At 41.6% G+C, this 24,743-nt stretch overlaps 1 protein-coding gene across 13 annotated transcripts in view; it reads left to right on the top strand.

Moving 5' to 3' along the window:
• APBB2 (amyloid beta precursor protein binding family B member 2) overlaps positions 1-24,743 on the top strand; it is a 318,990-nt gene that overhangs the window by 70,303 nt on the left and 223,944 nt on the right. The window contains exon 1 of one of the 13 annotated variants that reach the window (XM_034671899.1): positions 14,540-14,575. The exons of the other annotated variants lie outside the window; for them this stretch is intronic. The gene's annotated coding sequence lies outside the window, so the exon portion shown is untranslated. Of the gene's footprint in view, positions 1-14,539; positions 14,576-24,743 lie in introns of those variants that run through there. 13 annotated transcript variants of the gene reach the window in all.

A 24,743-nucleotide genomic window follows, 5' to 3' on the forward strand; every position in this document is an offset into this window, starting at 1 on the left:
CACTTGGGTTGTCGGGTGACCTGGTGACCACTTATTTAGGTGTTGTCCCCTCACCTGTTCTCTGCACCAGAGCTTTTGGAAATACAGGTCTTAAAGACCTAAAAGATTCAGCATCAAAGAATGCTGACATCTGTCTTGGCTCCTCTCTTATCCAGTTAAATTCAGTAACCACAAATAACACGAAGGCCCTAGGAGAGAGCACTTCCTATAGAAAGAGTAATAGTAATAAATACAGTAAGGATAATAACACTTTTAAGATCATACAGGTATACATGTGTAATATAGAAAATTTTAAAAATAAAGAAAAGGAAAACAAGCTCTCACAGCCCTGTGTACCAAGAGATAGCCATTTTATGCATTTTGTGGAGTACCCACCCTGTATGTCAAGTATTCTCTCTCAGTATATTTCTTTTCTGTTTACTTACAGAATTGGGATCATGTTGCACATGGTGTTTACTCAGCAAGGTATCATAAGTATCTTTCTAGACTAGTACATATACTTTCCGGGCCGCTCGAAAGCAGCCTTTGCCAGTGGTAGGCTTATCCGTGTGGTGTTTCAGAGGGAGGCAGTAAAGACAGTTGAATGTGGTGAGGCTGCTTCACCTGGATATGAAGAACTTCTGCTGTGGTCAAGCAAGTGCTGGTCAGGACCCATTAAATTGATATTCAGGGGAACCTGGGTGGCTGTCGGTTACGCGTCTGCCTTTGGCTCAGGTCATGATCCCAGGGTCCTGGCATCGAGCCCCATGTGGGGATTGGTTTTGTGGGGCTCCCTGCATGTGGGGCTCCCTGCTCAGTGGGGAGCCTGCTTCTCCCTCTCCCTCTGCTGCTCCCCCTCTCTTTCTGTGTCACATATATCTTTAAAAAAATTGATTTCAGTGACCATTCATGGGTCTCAACTCCCAGTTTGAGAAGCACTACCCTATAGATCACATAATACTGGAAGTGTGCTTGGGCAGAATCAGTTTTGGGGGAGTGGGGAGGGGTGGGGTTTCTCAGCTCAGCTGGGATGTGGGGAAACATTTGGAATTTGAGTTAAGACCACGAGCCTGAGAGCAGTGCTCAAGATCATTAATAGCCAACTGGGTCTCACTGCCCAGGACAGGCAGGATATGATGCAGTATCCCAGGAGAAGGGCTTTCTGCTCTGGTTTTAATTGGTTTTCCTGGTGTGGGAGGAAGTCCTGCAGGATTGTCCAGACGCTGGTGATCACAGCTGAGGAGTCCTTGGGGAGTCTCACGGTTTTAGTAATAAGATTCCCTGATGAGGAGTGGATGTTGGAGTTGGGGAAGGTTAAAGGAACAAGATTTTAAAAATTATACTGATTAGATTTTTCCTCTGTCCAAGGGAAAAAAACCAATCCATTTATTTTAGAAAATGTATAAACACTTAAAAGCACAAAGAAAAAAAACCCCATCCTTAACATTTTGCACGTGTTTTTATAGTCGTTGTATGTGTACATGCATGCATCTGCCCCTTTATATTAAACATTATCATGATCATACTGTATGTCTTATTTTATGACATGCTTTTTGTCACTTAATTCATCATGGAAATTTCTGATACTATTAAATCTTTTTCTAGTGTGTGATTTTTAACAATCTGACACATTATTACATTGCACGGATATATCATGATAACAATCACCCACTGTTGGGGCACCTGGGTGGCTCTGTTGGTTAAGCAGCTGCCTTCCGCTCAGGTCATGATCTCAGGGTCCTGAGATCAAGTCCCATGGCTGACTCTGCATAGCAGGGAGTCGGCCTTACCCTGTCCTTCTGCCCTTTCCCCATTCATGCACTCTGTACTCTCTCTCTCAAATAAATAAAATCTTAAAAAAAAAAATCACCCACTAGTAAGCATTTAGGGTATTTCCAGTCTTTTAATGTCCTTCTGGATTAACCATCACTCATACTGTCTTTTTTCTTCTTAAGAAACGTCCAGAAATGAAACTGCTGAGTTAAAGTGTTGCTTGCACGTTATAAAGGCATTTCCATGCATGCCCAGTCTGCCCTATGGAGAAGATTTGTCCGTTTCCATCCCATCACCCTTGTGTGAGGACTGCACATTTCCTCCTATCCTGGAAACAGAGGGAGACAAAAAAAAAACAAAAAAAAAACAACACTTTCCGGTAGGAGAGGTGAAATATGCTATCCTCATTGTCGTAATTGGCATTCCCTTATTTTTTTCCTAATATTGAGGCTTAACTTTTTTTAAATCTGTTTAGTGGCCAAAAATCAGCTGCGTGAAATATGTGTGATGCAAATGTAAAAAAAATCTCAATTTGTTTTTGTGCAGATAATGTGGCTTGTTTTCATAATATGTGGTTTGTCTTGGTTTTTAGCTTCAAGTCTAGTTCTTTAAAGAGACGGGTTGCCAGGCTTTTCATATGGCAATAGCCTGAGGAGCTTAAGATCTGAAACATAGTCCCTGGGCCTAGGAGTCTGGATTCAAAGGCAGGCAGCCTGTGGTTGCTGCAGAGCCGTGGACGGGGAGACAGGAGGCCTGAGCTCCGGTCCTGGCCCTGCCAACTAGGGCTAAAGGCGTAGACAAGTTATTAGAACCAATTGAATCTCACTTCTGACAGCTGTAAATCGAGGAGTTGGACTGGATGATATTTAGGCAATCTCTGGTTTAAAAATTCTATTATATTTGTTTTCCAAAGACAGAATTGCAAGTGCGGCTTGGCTGTGGGGAGAACCAAGTCCAAGTCAGAGCAAATATATTCAAAACATAGAACTCAGAAAATTTATGGGTAGTGAAGTATTATTTAAACTTGGATATTTAACTGCTTAACATGTCTACAGATAGGCCATGCCAAAGCTTTTAAAGGAGAGCAATCACATCCAAATAAGTAAAGGTAATCCGCTTTACTACATAATAGCAGTGACAAAAACAAAAGTGCTTTTACGGGGTAATGTTTTGGTTTATCTAGTTAGCTTACACTGTGGGCTAGCACCCACTTTCTTGTGCAATTGTATGAGCGCTTCGCATAGGAAAAGTTTTGAATAAGCATTATGAATGTAATGAACTATAGGGCCTGACACATGGTAAGTGCTCAATAAGTATACATTGAATGAAGGAACAAGTAACTCACTCACAAACGTACATAGCACCGGTGGGGGGGAGAGTTCCTTGCACATTACAGGTTTTTCCAAATCCTGTTTTCGAACACACTGGGTTGTCTAACTTTGGTTGTGTTGGGTAGCTTCTTTCTCTACACGACAGCCCCTATTGTTTGCACCCGCCTGACTCATCATCCTTCTTACCCATATCTCCTTAGTTTCCTCCTCTGCCGGCTGGGAAGCAGCTCTGAATGCCCTGGTATTCCTTATTTCTGTCAAGGCTGAATTACAACATCTTCCTGGCCTCCCACTTACCTCCTGTTTTAATTTTCTTTTGCTGCTATAGCAAGTTCCTGCAGACATAGTGACTTAAAACAACACAGATGTATTGTGTTACCATTTTGGAGATCCGAAGTCTGAAAGGAGTCTTCCTGGCCTACCCAGGTGTCCGCAGGGCTGGTTCGGCTCTAGGGGAGAATCTGCCTTCCGCTGTTTCAGCTCCTGGGAATTCCTGTATTCCTTGGTCTTGAGGCTCATTCCTTGGTCTTGGGGCCCCTTTCTCTGTCTTCAGAGTGGATCACTCCAGTCTCTGGTCACACCTCCTTTGTCTCTTCTGTAGTAAAATCCAGCTCTGCTCCTCTTAGGAAGACCATTGTAATTACATTTAGTGCACCTGAAATATCTGGAATCTCTCCTTCCGTGGAGACTTTAGTCTAAGCACATCTGCAGAGTCTCTTTTGCCCATATAAGGTAACTTCAGAGGTTCCAGGGGTCAGGATGTGAATATCTTTGATGGGACGGGAGGGGCAACATTATTCATTTTACTGCATCTTCCTTCTCTCTTCCCATCCTGAAGTTTTCCCTTTTCTGTTTACTACCAACTATTTGCTATTGTATGAACTTTCACACACACACACACACGTTTGTGTATAAAGTTATTTATCTACTTAGATAATTCTTAGTTTCCTCTCAAAACAAACAGTTCATCTCTGAATTGCTATGCCAGGTACTCTAGCCAAAGGGTAGAACTCCTGTTACCTGATAGGAGTAAGAGGCAAGGTGCAGGACGAAGGAGGATATAAAGAGATGCTAAATTCCAAGACACTGTTCTGTTGACAACTCTCCAAACTCTGTTGGAGTAAACCCTGCTTGGTAGCTGAGTCATAACATCCACCCAAACTACCTTCCAATTCATGAATTTGCTCTTTGGCTGTTTCTAATCTTATTATTGAATTTGTCCATTAAGTTTTTCCCCCTAAATAAGATATAATTCACATTCTATAAAATCTTTTCTTTCAAATTTATAAAATTCAGTAGTGTTTAGTATATTCACAAAGATACATAACCATCACCACTGCCTAATTCCAGAACATTTTCACCGCTCTGAAAAGAAACCCTGAACCCATCGTTAGTTATCACCACATGTGCCCATCCTTCCCCCTGGGAAACCATGAACTGACTTTGTGTCTCTAGCGTAATGTTTTCAAAGTTCGTCCATGTTGTAGTACTTACTGGTACCTCATTCTTTTTATTGTTGAATCATATTCCATTGTAGAGATAAACCACATTTGGTTTTTCTATTCATCCATTTATGGACATTTGAGTTGCTTTTACTTTTTGGTATCATAAATAATGTTGCTATGAGCATTCACGTATGAGTTTTTGAGTGGAAATATTTCATTTCTTTGGGTACATACATGACAACATAATTGCTGGGTCATATGGTAATTGTATTTTAACTTTTTGAGGAACTGCCAAACTGGTTTACAAAGTAGCTGGACCCATTTTCAGTCCCACTAATAACGTATAGGGATTCCATTTTTTTTTTTTTGACATCCTTACCACCCTTTTTATTGTGTGTCTTTTTGATTATAGCTATCCTAGTGGGCACGAGGTGGTGTCTCATTCTGGGTTTGATTTGCATTTTCCTAATGATTTATGATGTTGAGCATCTTTTCAAATCCTTTTTCCACTTTTAACTTGGGTTATTTATTCTTTTCTTCTCTGTATATTCTGGATATTTCACCCTTATACAATTCGTAAAAATTTTCTCCTATCCTGTGGATTGTATTTTTATGTTCTTGATAGTGTCCTTTGAAGCACAAAGGTTTTACGTTTTGATGCAGTTCAATATATCTGTTTTTCGTTGTTTGTACTTTTGACGTCATACCTAAGATACCATTGCCTGATCAATTTATAATTTTGGTGCTTACGTTTAGGTGTTTGATTCATCTGAGTTAATACATTCTGGAACAGTGGTTCACTTCATTCCTTTGCACGTGCAGATCTAGTTGTCCTGGCACTGTTTGTTAAAAGACTATACTTTCCCTTTTCAGGATAAGTTTTTCAATTTCTGCAAAGAAGCCAGATGGGTTTTGATAAGGACTGTGTTTAATTTTTAGATCATTTTGGGAGGTATTGCCATCTTAATAGTATTGCCTTCCAAATCCATGTACAAGGATATCTTTTCATTTCTTTAGGTCTCGTTTAATTTCTTTCAGTGATGTGTTGTAGTTTTCAGTGTACAAGTCTTACACTTACTTGTTAAAATTTATTTTTAAGTATCCTTTTTGATATTATAAACAATTGTTTTCTTAATTTCATTTTCAGATTGTTCTTTGCTAGTGTTTGGAAGTAGAATTGATTTGTGTGCATGTGTGTTTGTGTGTGTATGCTGTATACATAATATGCAGTGTGTGTGTGTGTGTATGTGTATCTTTTTTCCTTCCTTCCTTTATTTACTCTTGGAATTTCTAGTAGATTTTTTTTTCAAAATCACCTGCTGCCCTTTCTTGCTCTCCTGTTTTTGCTTTTTTCAATTGCTTAAATATAAAGCCTCTTTCTGACTTTCTACTATTTTTAGCTCTTGGATGCAGATTTTGCCATTTATGTTGGCCGTCTCTTTTTTTCTTGTTTAGTCTTAAACTGTGACACTGAGGGCCTCATTAATGGGAGTTATTTGCCGTGGGAATCCAGTGTGAATAGGAATGTGGAAAGCCAGAGCATTTTCTCATTTCCTCAGTTAGTAGTGCTCCGTGGGTATCATTGCTTCCAGACCAGTTTTTGTATTATTTTCTGGGCTACGGAATCTGATACTACATGGATGTTACGAATTTGGATACCATACTTCATGTGAGCGTTGTCTTGGGATTTTGATTTTATATTGGTGAGGCTTTTAAAATTTTCTTCCTTCCTTCCTTCCTTCCTTCCTTCCTTCCTTCCTTCCTTCCTTCCTTCCTTCCTTCCTCCCTCCCTCCCTCCCTCCCTCCCTCCCTTCCGAAACAAAAGCTTCCTTGCAAAGCTTAGAGGGCAGGAATGAATATTTTCTCGACTTGGTTTTACTGAGGGGCAGCCGTGTGACTGCCAGCATAGAGCAGATAGCTCATCTCTGGCTAACCAGTTTCATGGGCCCCATGGTCTATGTGTCCCTTTCTTCTCCTTAGGTCATCAGAATCTTAGACATTAAGACCATACCATGCTCTGATCTCCTTCTAAGTCTTCAAGCTTAAACTGTCTTTACAGACTTTGAGTTCTGTCTTCAGTTATGGCCCAGGGATTTACTTCTCATGATTTTGACTTTTTCATTGTAGAAAAAGTTGTTCTATCTTATTCGGGTTTTCCAGATATTGGAAATAGTCAGAGTCCATCTTTGTCATCTTGACTCATATATGGACTGTCAGCATAGTGTGATTACAGGATTTTAAGACCTTGGAATCACTGGATTGTAATCTCTAATTTCCAGAGAACCTTAAACATAACTGAGTGTGAAGTAAATATTAATTCAGTGAATGAGTGCTTTGCAAAGACACTTGCACCTGAGTAACCCCAGTTTGGGAGTGTGGTGAAGTACAGTCTCCTCCACGAACAGCAGACCACTTGTAGAACACCACTCTCTGGGCATGTCTCAGCATTGGCAAGCTAGATTCTAGATTTTACGTGGCATGTGAACCAAAGTTCTGAAGTTGCTAATCAGAGGCCTATCTACTGCCTCTATTTTTAGATACTCATAAAATAGAGCTTGTTTTCATGTCTAGTAAATACGGTTATATCTTGTTAACAGTAATAAAGAAAGGTGACATTTCTGCCTCTCTGGAGAGAGAAATTAAGGTTCAACAGTCCAAATGAAAATCCCTTCTTTGTAAATTTTTTTTTTTTTTTTTTTTTTTTTGGTTTGTTTTAAAATTCCCTCTGCAGTCTGCTTCTTCTCTGGTGGAGAGTTGAAGTGTTATATCAAAACTCTTTTCATTATGGTAATGAAAACATCTCCTCTTCATGTGGATGCTCTGGGTCCAGGGTCTCCCTGCAGTAACAAAAGAGAAAGCAGAACCAACAGGCCCTGTGTCCAGTGTTCAGTCACAGGAATGGACATCCTGGAAGGATGCCTGTTTGGTGTCTGCTTTTGCCATAGAATGAGCCTTGAAGACGTGGCAGAACAGTCCTTGGAGGAAACGAAGCATGGCTTCCCTTTTTATCTTCCATAGACTAGCCCCGGGGAACCTGTTTGCAGAGCGGTGAACACCTGCCAACCTCATGCCCAGCAATTTGGGGATCACAACTGTAGGGACTTCCGAACAGCCTATGCCCCACATTTCATGACAAGAAGGTTTGGATGGCGGGATGAATTAGCCTTCTGTGTATGTGGATAGGTTTTGACTCAGAGAGAGATGAGAAGAGATTGTTGTTCTCAGGAGAAGTGGCCACAGGACTTCCTGCCAAGGGAGTATTTGAGAAGACATGTTCCAGCCAAACCTTAGGAGCTTAAGAGCATCTTCTGGGAGCAGCCTCTGGAAAGGGAAAAAGAGAAATATGCAACTTTATGGGGCAGTTTTGAAAACAAAACAGATAGAGTTATTTTTCCAGGTTTCCTGGACACTTGTTCATTTATGCAAACCTGAAATTGTTCTCAGGGGAAGTGAACTCTGATGACCTGAATGAAAGACACAAAAATCCTTGCAAGATGAAACCCATGGAATTCTGAAAGGAATGACTTGGCATATTTCAGAGTCACCAGATAGGTCAGTTTGTTGTTAGCCTCCGTACCTTCTAGAATTTTCTAGAGAGAGAAGGATAGAGAGAAACAGAAAAAAGCAAGCATGCACTATTGCATATTCTAGAGAGAATGCTTTGTTAAACCATATCTAGACTTTTAGGTCATCTTCTCCCTTTTAGTTTTATGGAAAACACATAAATCCGTGGACTTACATTTGTTTTCTCTTCAGAATTCTCCCTTAGGAGTATCCAGTCACGGGAAGTGTTGATCCCCATCTCCCAGGGTACAAGAAAGTTCCCCCAAATGGCTTAAGTTGCATATTGCTTATTTGGAACTTGATACCAATAAATCCAACATGACTTGGCTAACTCATGCATACCTGCTACCATTCTATCCTTGTGACTGGGGCTTGCTTAGGGGGAAAGAGGATTTCCTGTTGTTTTTGAAATCAGTGTTTCTTCCACTGAAGGGTCCAGTTTAAGCAAGGCTTAAAAAAAGGCTGCCCTTTTTTCCGGTTGAGGGACAGGGTGGAGTTGAGGCTGGAGGGGTGGTCAGAGCCAGTCAACAGACAGATCGATCCTGCATCTGCACTACTTATAATGCTGTGCTGGTCCCTCTGGGGGATTGAGAAGACTTACATAGTGTCCTCAAAGAGTTTATGTTTTCATATGTAGACAGGGCCAAAGGTGGCAAATATCAGAATCAAATCATGTGGCATAGCAGCTTAGAGGAGGGGAAGGCCAGTAAAGATCTGTGTAATCAGTGAAGTTCAAGGACTAAAACCTGAGTTTTATTAGCTTCCTCCTCCAGTAGGACAAGGGTCTGGGAATAGATGTGATCCAGATCACGGAGCTGGCAGAGCTACTATGGGATTGCAGGTGCCATGGGTGGTATTTGCGGTGCACCTGAAGTGGGGTGTCTTGGAGGGACCTGTTGAAATGGGGTTGCATGGGGATAATATATCCTAGTGGAAACAAAGAACGTGTTCATGATCATAAGCTATTTATGTTATTAACTATGGTCTTATTAATGACTAACACTTTCAAGCCAGATGCTGTTCTAAGCTCTTCCTGTGTATTCTTCCAGTCCTCCTAGCAACTGTCTGTGGCATGAGTGCTACTGTAATCACTCAGTTACAGAGGAGGACACTGAGGCACAGAGGAGATTAGTAACTTCTTTTAGGCTCTACAGTAAGTGGTGTGGTTGGCATTTGAGCTCAGGCTGTCTGGCTGCAGGCTCTGTGCTCCCTACTGCTCTGCTGCCTGCTTCAGCAGCCGTGAGAGGAGTAGGAAGGGGTTACAAGCAAGAGACGCTGCTGGGAGAGAGGAGATTCCCAGCTCGGGGATTGCGGGGGGCAGGTCCTGGGGATACAGTGCCTATTTGGCGGCTACCTCGAGGCATTAGTGACCTACAGGAGAGTTGGAGATCGGCTGCACCAAGCCTGTCCCAGAAGCAGATGACAGAAGGGTCTAGAGACTTTCTGTGTGCTGGGCTCCGGGGATAGAGCAGTGAATAAAGTAGGTAAGGGGGCTGCTGCCCTGGAACTTCCATTCATTCCAGTGATGGAGACAGACAAGAGGAAGGCCACCCGAACAGAGAGGATCATTACAGATTCGTGGTCCGTGCTGTGGAGGAGTCAGTAGCATGATGGAGAGTGACTGGGCAGGGCCCCCATGTTGTCGGGTGTCATAGGGAGGATGCCCCTGACAGAGTGCTGTCTGATCTGTGACCTGAAGCATGGGAAGAGCCCGGCCCTGTGAAGAAGTGAGGAAAGCTCATTGCAGTCTGTGGTAATAGGGACAGTTCAAGGGATGGAGAGGAGGCCGGGATGTCCAGAGTGTACCGGGCATGGTAGGGCTTGGTGAGAGGTGGGATGGAGAGGGAGGCTGGGCTGAAGAGACTTGGAGTCTTGGAAAGGGGTTTTGATAGTTTCCTAAGAACAGTGGGAAGCCATTGAATGTTAAGTAGGGAGGGCAACGTGATTCCAGGGGAGATCCAGGGTGCTAAAGGGATGCGCCTGTTTGATCTGGCAGGCTCAGGGGAGGTGGATCAGGAAAGGGGGAAAACAGAGTGGGGGAAATACAGACAGGATGCTTCACCCCCATCTGTATCTCACGCGGCCTTCCTGCCTCACGAAAGGTGAAACTCACCTCACATAGAACCTTGTAGAATCCATTCAGGTTGTGATGAGGATTCATAGCACCAAGAACTTCACACCCACCTTTCCACCACCTGACTGTCAATTTTTATGTTTATATATAGAGAGAAAAACTAGAGCATACGACCCTAAAGATTAACCAGTTTTTGTCTGTTTTTATAGGTATTGGAATTTGTAAAACATTACTTTATACATAGTAGATGCCTTTGAGTTGGGGAAGCAAAAAACACTTCAGAAATACTGTAATTATCTTTTCTACTTATTGGACAACTTTCTTATTCTCAAGATGGAGACTCAAAATAGAGACAAATAATTGCCTGCCCAGTGCCTACATCCTGCTCCATTTTTGCTAACAGGCTCTGCGTTTGATTCAGAGTGGCCCAGTGATCAGCCTCAGACAGTGGTTGTGATGGTCCAAGCCCACCTGTCGGGCCTGACTGCTGACTTCCCAGGATTCTTTGCAGCTAATGTGGTCATGTAACCTGGTTCTGGTCGGGGGTGGGGGACCTGAGACTAAGTCCACTGGGGTGTGGGGGTGGGGTTTCCAGGAAAGCATTTAAGGTCCTGATAAAACCTGACAGGTGAGCCTGTCTGTGCCCTCACCTGCTTTCCCGTACAGTATTCTGCCTTGAGTACTGATACGCTGTCTGAATGCACAGCAGCCCTCCTGTCACCGTGAGGTTACAAGCATGAAGGAAAAGCCAAGAGCATCACCGAGATATCTGCTCTGACATTGTTCCTGTCTCACTGACACCAGCAGCCTTGAGCCTTCCAGGCACTTCCTGTTTATTGAATCTCCTGTTAGTTAGGTTTTCTGATATGTATAGCTGAATGCATTGATAACTGAAACAAATGTGAAGATGCAGATGTTATGAGCTTTTCCCCGTATGCTGTGATTGCCTCATAACTGTTTCCTGATATTCAGTATGACCTTTAGCTGGTGTGAAAACCGTGTCTGAGAAGGACATTCTAACTTGTATTAAAAGTTGTTCACAGTTGAAAGCAATGAGTTGTGGACTCAGAAATGTAATTTTCAAAATAAATGAACTCGCGTGCACAAACCTGCTCTGGCAAGTACCGTGGAGCCAGGCTTCATGGCCAGTATCTTCCTTATGGCCTTTTTTATGGTAGTCTTAGTCAGTGCTCTGGTGAACTGCATTGTGTGTATTTATGGCTTTGCAGGAAACTATAGCAGTACTAGGGGTAATAGCATAAATAGTCTGACTTCTTAAATGTGAAGCTCCAACAGGCTTTATTGTATTTCAGGGTAATGGTATTACTAAATTTTCTACTTCTTTTCAAACTTTTTATGGCTAAGTTCCACCCTGGGGATTTCAAGAAATCTCGGGGCTAATTCTATGCTTTTATGGAAAATAATTTATCCTGGAATTCTGCATTGCTGAAAATAGAGGTAGAGGGGAAAATAACCCAAATTAGGGTTTTCTTTTTTTACTGTCTTGGCCTTAGTGCATATACTCAGTGCATCGTTTTCCACGTGGAAGGTGGAAGTAGTGCTGTGGGGGCTCCTGGGGGGCTCAGTCAGTTGAGCATCCGACTCTTGGTTTCTGCTCAGGTCATGATCTCGGGGTCATGCCATCAAGTCCCGCATCGGGCTCCCCACTCAGTGGGGAGTCTGTTTGAGATTCTCTCCCTCTACCCTCCTCCACTCTCTCTCTCTGTCTCTCAAGTAATAAATAAATCTTTAAAAAAAAAAAAAGGAGAAGTGGTGCTGTGGCATGTATTTTGAGATCATTTAAGGTATAAAATCAAAATTGTCTTCTAAACTGTTAGAAAAAAAAGGAATTATAAGTCCCAGCATCATCAAATTATAAAGAGAGATTTTAGACATCATCTAGTAAAATTACACTTTTTTCATAACCTTGAAACTTAGATGTAAAACAATTTCAGTCAGTCATTTATAAAACAAAAATATATGTGGTTAATCTAGGCATCCTCTTCTTCGTTAATGAAAGATTATTCCGAAGGAACGAGGAAACATTGTGTAACCCCTAGGGCCTTCAAAAGAAGGCTGCAAAAGCCATTTATTCTGACTGCCTGAATCCCAAGAGGACAAAGTTTATTTCTTTGAGGTAAAGCAGAAAGATGGCTCTTGGGCAGGTAGGGGCAGGACCACAAAACCTTCTAGATGCATTAACTCCTTCAGTGCTGTGCACTGGAATTCTCGATGGCCATGTCTTGGCTGCGATCAGTGTTTGGGCTCATCCTTGGGAGAGGATAAGGGTTCGACAGGCCCTGATGGGACGCCCAGGCAGAGTGAATAGCAGAAGCATACCAGTGGGAAACTTCAGCAGGTTCAGTAAAGAGTGTGGAGCCCAGTCTGGTGCGCCCTTGGGGGTCAGCTGGTAGAGGAAGGGCTTATGTCCGTAGAAACTAGAGGCAAGTTGGGCCTAGTTTGGGCTCATACATGGAGGGTCTTGAGAGCGTCTCGGTAGAATGGGGCATTTTATTTGGTAGCCAGTGGGGAGCTCTTAGGAGAGTCACGTTGATGATGATGATAGCTGAGACTCACATCACACTGACTGTCCCACACTCACCTAATTCCTGCAGCAAGCCTTCGACGTAGGTACCCTCATTTTATAGTTGACGAAGCTGAGACACAGAGGTTAGGTGACTTACCTAAGACAGTCAGAGGAGGTGAGGGAGACAGAATTCCCACCCAAGTGCTCTGGCCCTAGAGTCCCACTTTTAATGGTCTGGGGTGTGGGCATGGTGACGAGAAGGGGGGCGGATTCTCTTGGGAAGACAAATCTGTAGATGTGTGCAGGAGGCTGGAGTGAGGGCAGATGGGCGGTCAGGAGGTGGACTGTGGGCCTCCGAGAGAGTCCGTAGAACCCTGGCTTAGGTGGTGCAGGGACAATGAAGGGAGGAGAATTCAGGTGCCCTTAGCTCCTGAGCAGGGATCGCCGGTGCCACATCCCCAAATGGGCACAGGGGCTGGGGCAGGATGACGTCAGAGGTGGCTGGGATCTTGCTTGGTTGTCTGCCTCACTGAACTAGGGAGGTTGCGAAGGAGACTTCGTGGGAGGGTGATGATTTCTTTTTCCATAGCCCTGTTTTCTCCCTGTGATCAACTAGGGCAGTGGTTCTTAACCTGGGAAACTGTCTTCAAGAAAGATCCACATAAGTGTGTCCAAACTATTTCTGAGTTTATGGACCCTCTCGAGCTCATCTATCAATGTGATATTGGGCCCACAGTGGGTCTAAACAGTTTTTTAAGTCTGTTTTAAGACAATTTATAAGGCGGTGTGTCCTTTTCCCAGCTTGAGAATAGTGGGTGAGAGCACAGGCGAGGTGATGGGTGTGGTTCTGGATTCGGGGCCACCTTTGTTCCAGCTTCCCTGGCAGCCACGCTGGCCTTCCGCTTTCCCGTCTGCCCTTATGTTCTGACGAGGAGGGCTGATGGTGGCCAGAGATAGAGGAGGACCTTGGTGTGTGTTTGCAAATGGGCATCCTGTGTTGAGAGGAACGCCCTGTTCCTGGTGGCGGCCTCGGCCTGGCCTGCGGATCAGGGCTGAGCCCTTTTCTTCCCTCCTGCTGCCTTCCTGAGAAGAGCGTTCCTGGGCAGCCCGTCTTCTCTGAGGCCTCTAACTGGAGGCCCCAGCCGAAGGGCCGAGAAGGAAGAGCAGGTTGTTCTAAGATCAGTCGCTGACCCTCTTGTGGGAAAAAGTCCTGAAGCGGATGAGAACACAGAGATTCTACTTCGGGTTTATGTTTCATTATCATCTGCGGCCTGGGATGGTTTCCTCTTTCTCTCCTTCCTTCCTCTTTGCCTCCTTCCTTTCATCATTTCTTCGCCCACCCTCCCTCCTTCCCTTCCTCCCTCCCTCCTTCCTTTTCTTCTTATCGGAGGAGTTGGGCATCATGCAGGGTCAGTAAGTGTGACTGCATCTATTTTTATCTTTGATGGTGGTTTTCCATCTTGATTTCTCCGGGAAAGGTAACGCCGGCACTCACAGACACACTGGTTGCTTTTGGGATTTATACAGCCGTCCTCTGCTGGGTAGGGCTTCGTGAGGAAGCTGGGGAACCAGCAGGCTGGGCCGTCCCCTTAAAAAACAAGGGAGAGAAAATATGCAGATGTGGATTTGAATTCTGGTTCAAGTCATTGCAGAACGTCCGCACACGAGTTCTCGAATCGCTCCTCTGTAAAACGGGGTTGGTAGTATTTACTTCAAAGGGGTGTATGACTCACACGTGAGACTGCAAGTCGGAAAGACACTGAGCGCTTCTCTTATCTCCCTGTTCTCATCTAATTGAAAGTTTCTGGATTGTACCTTAGGACGATCCCAGATATCGTAGAGGAAGAAGTGGGAATCTAAGTATTATCTGAAACTGCTCTAGGTATGTTTTTTCCATTTTTGCCTAGGAACCACGTGAATAAATATTTTTATGTTTGAGAGGAGAGAACTGAAGTTCAGAGAGACTGAAACAAAGTGGCTAGATGTGTGGCCTCGGGCGGTTACTTAGTATCTTGCTGCCTCTTACTTAATCTGTACAATGAGGACAGTAATAGTTCCTGACTCACAGTGTGGTTCTAAGGATTGAAATGGTTAATATGTATGAAGTCTTAAGACAACGTGTGGTAAGTAGTCAATGTGATGTAAATGTTAGAGATTATTATCGTTAATAAAATTGTCCAGTGTCTCCAAGCCACTACATGGTGAAATCAGGATTGATTCATATGCATTATGTGTAGAAATGAGGTTTAACTGTAATTTTTGAAAAAAGGCTGGATTTGGTTTTCATGAAGAGGGATTGGGGAAGTGGTATGAGAAGCATCAGGAAAAGTCCCAAGGAGAGAGGAGGAAGGATTTCAAGAATGCAGGGAGAAGAGGAGAGATCCAGACGTAATTAGACAGGTCCGAAGGGAAGTTCGGTGTTGCTTTTGTGATGTGATTGAAGAAAAACCATTTCCTAATTGCTGGGTTGGGACACTCACCTCCTCCCAGAACCAGTAGGTGAGGAACTGATAATCTCTGCAAATGGGATCTTTGGAGGCTCTGTTTCGCCAGTCCCATCCCTCTTTCTGCTTTCTGGGAGAGGCAGTAGAGTGAATACTAAACTGAGGATTATGGAATCGTAGATCGGGTGTGGGGCTTGGGCTCTGCTGCCTATTAGCCATCTGACATTTTGCAAGTTTCTTAACCTTGCTGTAGGTCCGTGTCTGTAAAATGAGAATAATGGTGCCTATTTCTTAGGGCTTGTCAGACCTGAGAGACATTATGCACACCATTTATGTTTATTTAGCTCAGAGGAAACCCTCAACAATGGTTACTTAATGCTATCCAGGGCTTAATATTATTCCCTGGGCTTTGGTTGAAAATTCAGGCTCAGTAGTCATTATGTCAGATGAGGAAACATTTGGGGGCAATGCCCTTTCTTAGATGAATCCCAGTCAAGACCATAAAAGATTCCTGGCTCCTATCACTGTCTCGATCAAAAATCTGGCATGGAATTTTGAGTTGCTTTTGTTGGCATATTTTCATCTGCTTTTCCTTTTCCTCAAGAAAGTGTCTTAGAGCTTAGGGAACAGACGTGGACATAGTCTTCCTCTATTGGGCTCAGAACACCTGGACCTTCGTTTCCCTTCCCTCTGATTTTTGATTCACAATAATATGGCACAATGGGACTTTTCTAACTAGCAAAGAAAATTCTCTTATAATCTAACAGTCTTGCACTTGCAGTCTTTGATATAGAGATTTTTCTCATTATTTCATTTATTCTTACTACTAAGATAGGCTAGGGGAATGAATAATGGGTCTAAGAAAAATTAAAAGGGGACAAAGTGAAGTAGGTTCGTTAGACTCACGGATCAAGACCAGTCTCCTCTGTCTGACTCCCTGTCTAGTGCTCTTTCAACAAGGCCATGTTACCCCTCGGCCTTCCTTTCTGCGTCTGTTAATAGGGTCTGCCAGGGTGTTCCATGCTATCTAGGAGGTTCTTGCCCTCGGAGTGGCTTCCCTTTTTGATGTAGCCTTCGCCGAATGACCTGCATCAGCTTGGAGGGGAAACTCGAAATCCTTCCTCCAGAAACGCAGGCATTCTACTTCAGATGAAATCATTTTCCTTAGCCAATTTAACAAGATCCTTACTCTTTCGTTTCCCTTAATTATCTTGTTTAAAAAAAAAAAAAAGGAACTGGAGAAGACCATCTGTTTTATGAGGCAGTTCATCTCATATGTTTTCTCTAATAGATAGATGAAGGCCCAGTGAAGCAAATTAAGGCTTCATCTCGTTCTTGTTTGGGATTGTTCTGTTTGGTGCTTTTGCGTCACTGCCGTCGGCATTTCTTGGTTGTATATTTGGGACGTCTTGGAGTGCAGATTTTATGAAAAGATGTTATCTTTGTTCCATGAATTGCAGGCCCTGTGAGCCATTTTCGATATAGTGCCAAACTATCACAACAAGGTTCTTTGCTTTTTTAATCCCTTCCTCTCAACCACGAGAAGTCCTATTAACATGTTTTCTGAGCTACGGAGTAAAATCTGTCAAATATAGCATGGAAGGCAGATGGGTGGTTGCTGTCTTCCTTTTCACAAACTCTAAGCCTAGTCTTCCTTAGTAAAACTCAGCCTTATCACCTCTTACCCCAGAGGCTTCCTTTATGAATAGAAGACAGACGTAGTGAGGGTGGGGAATGGGGAGATGGGGGCTGTCTTCCTTCCTTCCTTCCTTTTTTCCTTCCTTCCTTCCTTCCTAGAGATATATAGTATGTACATAGATAGTTTCATGTACAAACTTTCACATTGAAAATAACTCTTTGCTCTGAATATGAAAATACTTCATACTCATTATAAAAGGATTTACACAAATCAGGAGCATACAAAGCATTGGAAGACATTTTTCTCAATCCTGCCACCCAGAGCTTACTGCTGTTAACATTTTAGTAACATTTCTATACATTCCTTTATGGACTATTTATTGAATGTCTGCCACATGCCAGACACTGGGAATATGCTGATGAACGAAATAGATGGGGTCCTTGCTCTCACAGAGCTTTCCAAATAAGGGAGAGAAAGGTAATAAAGAGACTATGTAAATCGTAGCTAAATTTTCTAATTCAGATATATACTGTTCTTTCACGTCTTGTATAATTTTGAAAATAATCTTTTACCTTCTTTTGAAATAGTAGATCATATTTTAATTTTTTAAGCACATGTTTTTGGCATGTTCTCATTGTCTGTAAGGATATCACTCTGTTCCATATTCTTTTCTCTTTTCACAGTAAGTTTATGGGATGTAACATGGTTAGTGTTCTGTACTTTTATAAAATTTCATGTAAGTACAGAACACTAACAAGATTACATCCCATACTTTAAAAAAAAAAAAAGGAACAGAGTAATCTCTAGATAATAGAGATGAGCCTGGAACATCTCTAGATAATAGCTATCAAAGATTAGGGCCATGTCAGAAGGACTCAGGAGCCAACCTGAGGACACTTCTAGTGCCCCAAAATGGCACAGTATGAGATTCAAAAATAGGAGTTGCAAATATGTTTAAATCTATGACATGTGATGATATGAAATAAGCTGGATACCGCCTGGGGTTAATGGAACACCAGTTCGTTATCTTGAAAGTAGGCAGGAAAGAATCAAATATTTATCCTGCCTCTCTTATATGAACTGACCACTGGGGAACCACGTAGTAGACGATGGGAGGCATTGCCTAAAATTTTTCCACTTAATAAATGAAAATGAAATGGCAGAATCCAAGTACCATCACTTTGTAATCCCTGTTGATTTAATGGATCCAGAGAGTGAGTGACAATGGCTGCGAACATTAGGAACCAGTGAAAGCCAGATATTATGTGCTTCCTGATAAAATTTTTAGGAAAATAGAAAAGAATTAACTCTATTGACTAATGTACAGTGAGGTAATGAAGTCATAAAGAAAATCAAGGAAATGATTACTGTAAGTTCAAGATTAGTTTGTTTACTTTTGGAAGAAAGGAAGTTCATGGAGGGCTTTCTGGGGTGGCTAGAAAGGTCTGTTTCTGGATCTGGGTGGTAGTTATAAGAGTGTTTTCTTTATAATAACTAATAAGTTGCTTGTTTTGTGTAATTTTCTAAATCTGTGTTTTATATTACCACAGATTTTTAAAAAAATTTTATGAAAGAATGACACTCTACATGCTACCTTTATTTTAACTTTTCATTATGATCATTTTCAGACGTACAGGAAAGTGGAATGTACTGTGTATGTAATGCTATACTCATCGCTCTGTTCCATAGCTTGTTGTTTGTTCACTAATACTTAGTAGAGATGTCTGTGTAACTAAGTACGGAACATCGTCACTTTTAAATAATGCATAATATTCCATTGTATAGATGTGATACTTTAATCAGTTTCCTGTTGATGAGAATTTAACTTGTTTCTGATTTTGTTCCTAGTAGAAATAATGCTGCTTAATATGTCCGTATGACACATTCCTAAACTTTGCCATCATGGGCTGTTCTAATGTGCAGAGTGTAAGTGGTTGTGTGTTTTGAACGAACGATGGGAGAAACCAAAGATGCAGCCTATACTGATCATGACATCCCTGTGTAATCAAGGGAGAGCATTAATGTCCAAGGAAGAACTTGATTCCCCACAGTGGGATCTTCACATGGCATCCTGCCTCCCCTGGATCGAGATTCAGGTTTAATCCTAGCGGTTCTCCTATTACCTCATTTGGTCCTGGTGGGTATAATTAGTGTATCATTACCTATTGCCATGATAATGTCGCATAAGAACCACCTGAGAATTCAGTAGCTTTGGCTATTGCCATTAGTATCTACAGGATGGCCGAGGGATACTTACAGTCTCTGCTGCGCTCTTTCATGTGCTTCTGGTCAGCTGCAGGTACAGTGTGCAGCCCTTTGCAGTACTCTCCCATGTGCTTGAGGTCAGCTGGCTGAGCCCCATCTGAGATGGCCTTGGCCAAGAGGATTCAGCCACGCAAGTCTCCAGCATCCTTCCAAGAGGCCAGCCCACATGTGTCCTCGTACTGCGTGAGGCAGTAGCACAGATCATGATCTTTTTCAGGGCGCTGGGAATGGGCCATGCTTTCCCATCTTCTGTGTCATCCCATTGGCTAACCTCTAAATGACCAAAGCAAGCCCCACAGCTACACGTCAGAGGCAGTGGGAAGGGACGACAACGTTATGGAGCAGAGGGCGAAGATGCAGAGACATGTTGATTGAGGCCATTAGTGCAGTCCGCCCTCCAAAGCCATCGGCAACGTATTTTAAACTGACTTCTTAGAAGCATTAAACAATGCCGTTATTTCGAAACTGCAGGCATCCTGCTTTTGAAGTATGAAAAATGGGGATCAAATATATTTGTGGGAGAATCATCAAGCTTTTGCTTCGTTTAAAAAATTCTTGTTAAGGGTTATAAAGGCAATTCATAAATGGAAAAGTCTACCTTTATTCTGTCTTAAAAATATTTCTTTTCCAGTTTTGGTATTTTCCCCTGGAATACATGTCAGGAAGTAGAATTTTCCCTGTCTGTGCATATTTTCCTTTGTTTGATAATGTTCTTGGAATTGGTTTTAAAATCTGGCTCTGAGAACACTGAATCAAGTAAGATCAAGAGCTAGAATCAGAAATCAACATCCTTATTGCATAAGATACGGATATTAGAGATAGGATTAGTCCCTGTACCTTTACTGCTGGAACTTTCTTCTCTCTATTTTAAGTTATATAAGTGGCAAATTTAGGCTTTTCCAGAACAGTGATTCTCAACAGCAGATATGTAGCACCCAGGTTTGTGGATGGCGAGAAGTGGTTACTAGTAATTATATCTCAAAAAACTGTTTTAAAAAATCAGGTTTATTCCTATAGAATGCGATATTATATGCCACACCTCTACTTTCTTCTCTGTGCGAATACAAGATACCGAAATAAAATTTGCATATGCGTATACTTATTAAATGCTCTTCATTATGTATGCATCATAAAATTTTAAGCACTTTAGTTGTTTAACGGAAACTGTGTATTGTACCAAGTAGGCAATTTAAAGGACTTTTCACAGTAAGTTTGACTATTGTGGAGTCATATGCAGCTGCTCCAAGTTAGAGATCTGAAAATACAGATTAAATTCTCTAGGGGAAAATATTTAAAACCTTAAAGGATGACTGAATCAGTGTGAATTTGAAGATAGGCTGCATCCTAGAGTGTGATGTCTACTTTAAAAGTACTAATCAGCTAATACAACCCTGTAGATTTTCAAGAGGGTAAGGCGACAGTTTTTTGACGGCCCTTCCTATGCTTGGCAGGTTATAGTAATGATTTCAGGAATGGCAGAAAGAAAGTTCCCATTGTAATTGTAGTTCTTTGTTCCATTCTTGGACTCAGTTTATTATTTATGAATCCTTTCAGAGTGCAGGACAGGGCGGGGAGAAAAGAAGGGAGATGTGCGCCACCGAAGCTTACCAAGTACTTATGATGGGTGTGCAAAGATCTCCAGGACACCTCACTTTCCTTCAGAAAGCTTACAGCCTCCTTGAGAAAACAGGTCATATGTGTTGGAAAAAAATAGTATCTGTCAGGCAGTTAGCAAAGCAAGGAAGCAACCTGTTGTATCTCGTTTGATCCTCCTGGTCACTGTCAGATGGTTGGTAATCATGAGTTGCAGTTGAATTAGATGTGCCTCAGACATTAAGTATTGGTTCAGGATCAGACAGGACCTCAGTGTTGAATGAATTAGGAAGTGGAGAGAGAACTCTGGGCTGATGTTATAACTTTCAAAGCAGGGGACTTGGAAATGCCTAGAGCACCCCTTAGGGAGTGTGGGAGGGGGCCCACTAGTTGCCTTTCTGGGTGGAGACCAGGGATGATAGATGTCTTGCAATACCCAGAACAAGCCTATATAACAAAGAATGTCTTCTTCTGCAAAGCTTATAAACACCCTACCACATATTCATGTAGGCAAACAGCATGTTTCTCATCATCTGAGCTTACAAGTTCTAAACATAAAGTATTTTTTATGGCTTTAATATACACTGTATCTTCCAGAAGTAGAAACTCCTTCTAATTGTAAGATAACTTGTATTTAACATTTTTTTTTTTGAAATTTCTTAGCGTTCAGGATTTTGAAATTGCCATTCTTGACAACAGTGCAAATCATAATTTCTGGGTTGACAACACAACACGTGCCTCTGTGACTTTGCATTCATAGTCATTGCACTCACAGCGAATCTACCCATAGAGGCAGACGTCTGATGACTGTTTGTTATGACTGCTAGTGTAGCTGTGTCTGAGAATTTTCTTATTGAAATGTAACTCTCCTTTTATTTCTCCTTTTCTGGAATTCATGTGTATAGATAGGTTGTTTATCTATGAATTTCACTCAAGATAGTAAAGGGATGTTATAAATACTTGTTATAGCAAGGGAGTGTTTTTTCTGATAGGATTACACTGGGTTAAATTTTTTGGGAAAGCAACTATTTGAATGTAATGAAGGATTTAAGTAAATGAGAGGTTAGAGTCAATTGGGTATTAGATTGTCAGTGGCTGAAAGAACTTTATTCTGGAGGTTTGGAGATAAAAGAGTGTGAACACAGCAGTGTTTATCTGGTATTACGGAACTAGGATACAACTGGGAGAAGGTGTCAGGAGGAGTTAGGCTGAGGCTGGGCCAGAAGTTCTGGAACTGTGTGAAGGTTGCATAACTAAAGGTCTAAAGAGGGAGTGGACAGAACAGAGAGTGAGATAAACTGAAAAGAATTGGTCAAACTTTTGGGGGAATATTCAAGAAAGACAGGTAAAGTGAAATTCCTTAATTTTAATTTATTTCTTTGGTCCCTCTTTGGCTCCTCTTTGGCATCATTTAAAATTGCATAGAAAGTTCTCATCACAAGAACAAGTTTTGTAACTATGTATGTTGACAGATGTTAACTGGACTTACTGTGGTGATCATTTTGCAATAATACAAATCTTTTAATTCACGACATTGTACAACTGAAACTAAATAATTTTATGTGAATTATACCTCAATGAAAAATAATCAAGTAAAAATAAGTGAGGCAGCTCTTTCTTCAAGGAACTTACCCTCTGTTAGGAAAAAAGATAAAAATAAAAACTTATGTGTTAAGTATAATAATAGAAATATGTAAAAGTTTAGTGTGGGATAATAGTGATTAAAATAAATAGGTAGGGGCACCTGGATGGATGGCTCAGTTAGTTAATAAGCATCTGCCTTGGGCTCAGGTCAGGATCCCAGGATCCTGGGCCCCGTCTCCTTGGGCTCCCTGCTTGGCGGGGAGTCTGCTTCTTCCTCCCCGGCTGCCCCTTCCCCTGGTCATGCACGCACACACACTCTCTCTCTCTCTCTCTCTTTCTCTTTCCAGTAAGTAAATAAAATCTTTTAAAAAATAATTAGGTAGTTCAAAGAAGATCTTATCAAGGACACAGTACTTGAGCTGTATCTAAATGGGTGAACACATGTGAGTTCTCATCCATTTCTTGGAAAGAGAAGTATGAGGCACAACTTTAGCTTACTCAGGTGTAGTTTCTCAACCTTAATAGTCAAAGGATCAGGCAGTGAGAGCAGGAGAAGATGGCAGTTTTGTGCAGGGTTTTTGAGAGCTGGCTGTGACCCTGCATCACAGGTGATGGCCGTGTAGGGCAGTGCCCTCTCTGCACACAGCTTTCCCGTCCCTCAGACCAGTGGGTGGTCACGTGCTTCTGCCGTTCCTGGAGGCTGCATTATCCCTTCTGGTTTTCCTGCCAACCTTCTTTTTTTTTTTTAATAGTCCCTTAATTAAACCCACCTCAAATTATTCAGTTTGATTGTGTCATCTGTTCCTATTCAAAACCTTATGGGTACAGCGTGTAATTACACACTGAAAAAAAAAAAACACAATAAAAATAAGAGGAAAAAGTCTTTATTCTAAATTACAAATACAGTATCACAAATAAAAAGAAAAATCAGTACACATAGGGCACGATTATTGTGAGATATTCTTGGTCAGGGACATACCATATTGACAAAAATAAAGCCACTGAGGTTTAGATGGTTATAATAGAAAAAATTGAATTGGTAATATATAAAATTTTGAATTTACATATTTATATCCGATGGGGGAAAAAACACAAAGGATCTTATACTGAACCAAATACAAGTGGGCATTTAATTTATTCACTTATTCATTTGCGTAGGAGTGCTTACATGATTTCTGCTTGGGGATGCTCTTCTGTGGTCCTGTTGGATGTTTAATGAGCTTTAATGGCATTATCACAAGGCATATAAGCAGTATGGATTTTCATTAATGAGACACATGAAAATGCTGCTGGAAGGAAACTATTGTTACTCGAGTGTTTCACTTACACAGTTTTTATGCTTTGTTTTAAAATCAGCTGTTAGGTCATGATCTCAGGGTTCTGAGATCAAGCCCCACATGGGCTCCATGCTCAGTACAGAGTCTGCTTGAGATTCTCTTCCTTTCCTGCATGCTCTCGTGTGCTCAAATAAACAAATAAATGAAATCTTTATTAAAAAATTAAATAAAATCACAACTCTCTCAAATAAACAAATAAATGAAATCTTTATTAAAAAATTAAATAAAATCACAACTATATTCTCAGGGCACCTGGTTGGCTCATTTGATTAAGCATCTGACTCGTGATTTTGGCTCAGGTCATGATCTCAGGGTTGTGAGATCGAGCCCTGGTTGGGCTCCATGCTCAGTGGGAAGTCTGCTGGAGATTCTCTCTCTGCCCCTCCTGCCACTTGCACTCTCTTTCTCTCAAAAATAAATTAATAAAATCTTAAAAAGAATAAAATCACAGCTGTATTCTTAACGTGGAGCTTGTAGCGGCCTATGTGAGTCTCTGGTGTCTTTGAACTCAGAGTGTGATTTCACGGAAACAGATGCCTGTTCTGAATGCTGGCAGACCTTCCCGAGCTTTACATCTGAGGGAGCGGCTCTGCCTGTCTTTGCTTTTATGGAAAAGGTAAATAGTATTTTGATGAGGGTAAAGTTTCAGACTCTGTCTGCACTCCCTAGATCAGCGCTTCTCCCAACAGAAAATTAGTATGAGCCATAGATATAATTTGAAGTTTTCTAGTAACCACATTACCAAAAAAAAGAAGGTGAAATTAATTTTAACAGTATGTTTTATTTAACTCAATATATCCAAAATATCATCATTTCAACATGCAATCATATTTTAAAATTATTAATGAGATATTTTACTTTTTTTCATGCAAAGTCTTCAAAATCGGTGTGGTTTACAGTTCTAAGCACTCAACATGGATGCAGAATTTTCATTAGAAATATTTGATCTCGATTTAGATTTCATAAAATGTGTAGTTGAAAAAATTGATTTTACCTACCCATGAAGTTCCCCCAAAGAGTCAGGTATCAGTTTATAAATTTAGATTTATTTCCTATAAATTTAGATTTAGATTAATTACAATGAAATAAAGTGAGAAATTCCGTTCCTTATCTGCACTAGTCACCTTTCAAGTGTTAGTAGCTCCAGTTGCGCTTAGTGGCTACCATATTGGATCGCGTGGTTACAGA

Source organism: Ailuropoda melanoleuca, chromosome 11 (genome assembly GCF_002007445.2).
Source record: "Ailuropoda melanoleuca isolate Jingjing chromosome 11, ASM200744v2, whole genome shotgun sequence".
Classification (NCBI taxonomy): Eukaryota; Metazoa; Chordata; class Mammalia; order Carnivora; family Ursidae; genus Ailuropoda; species Ailuropoda melanoleuca.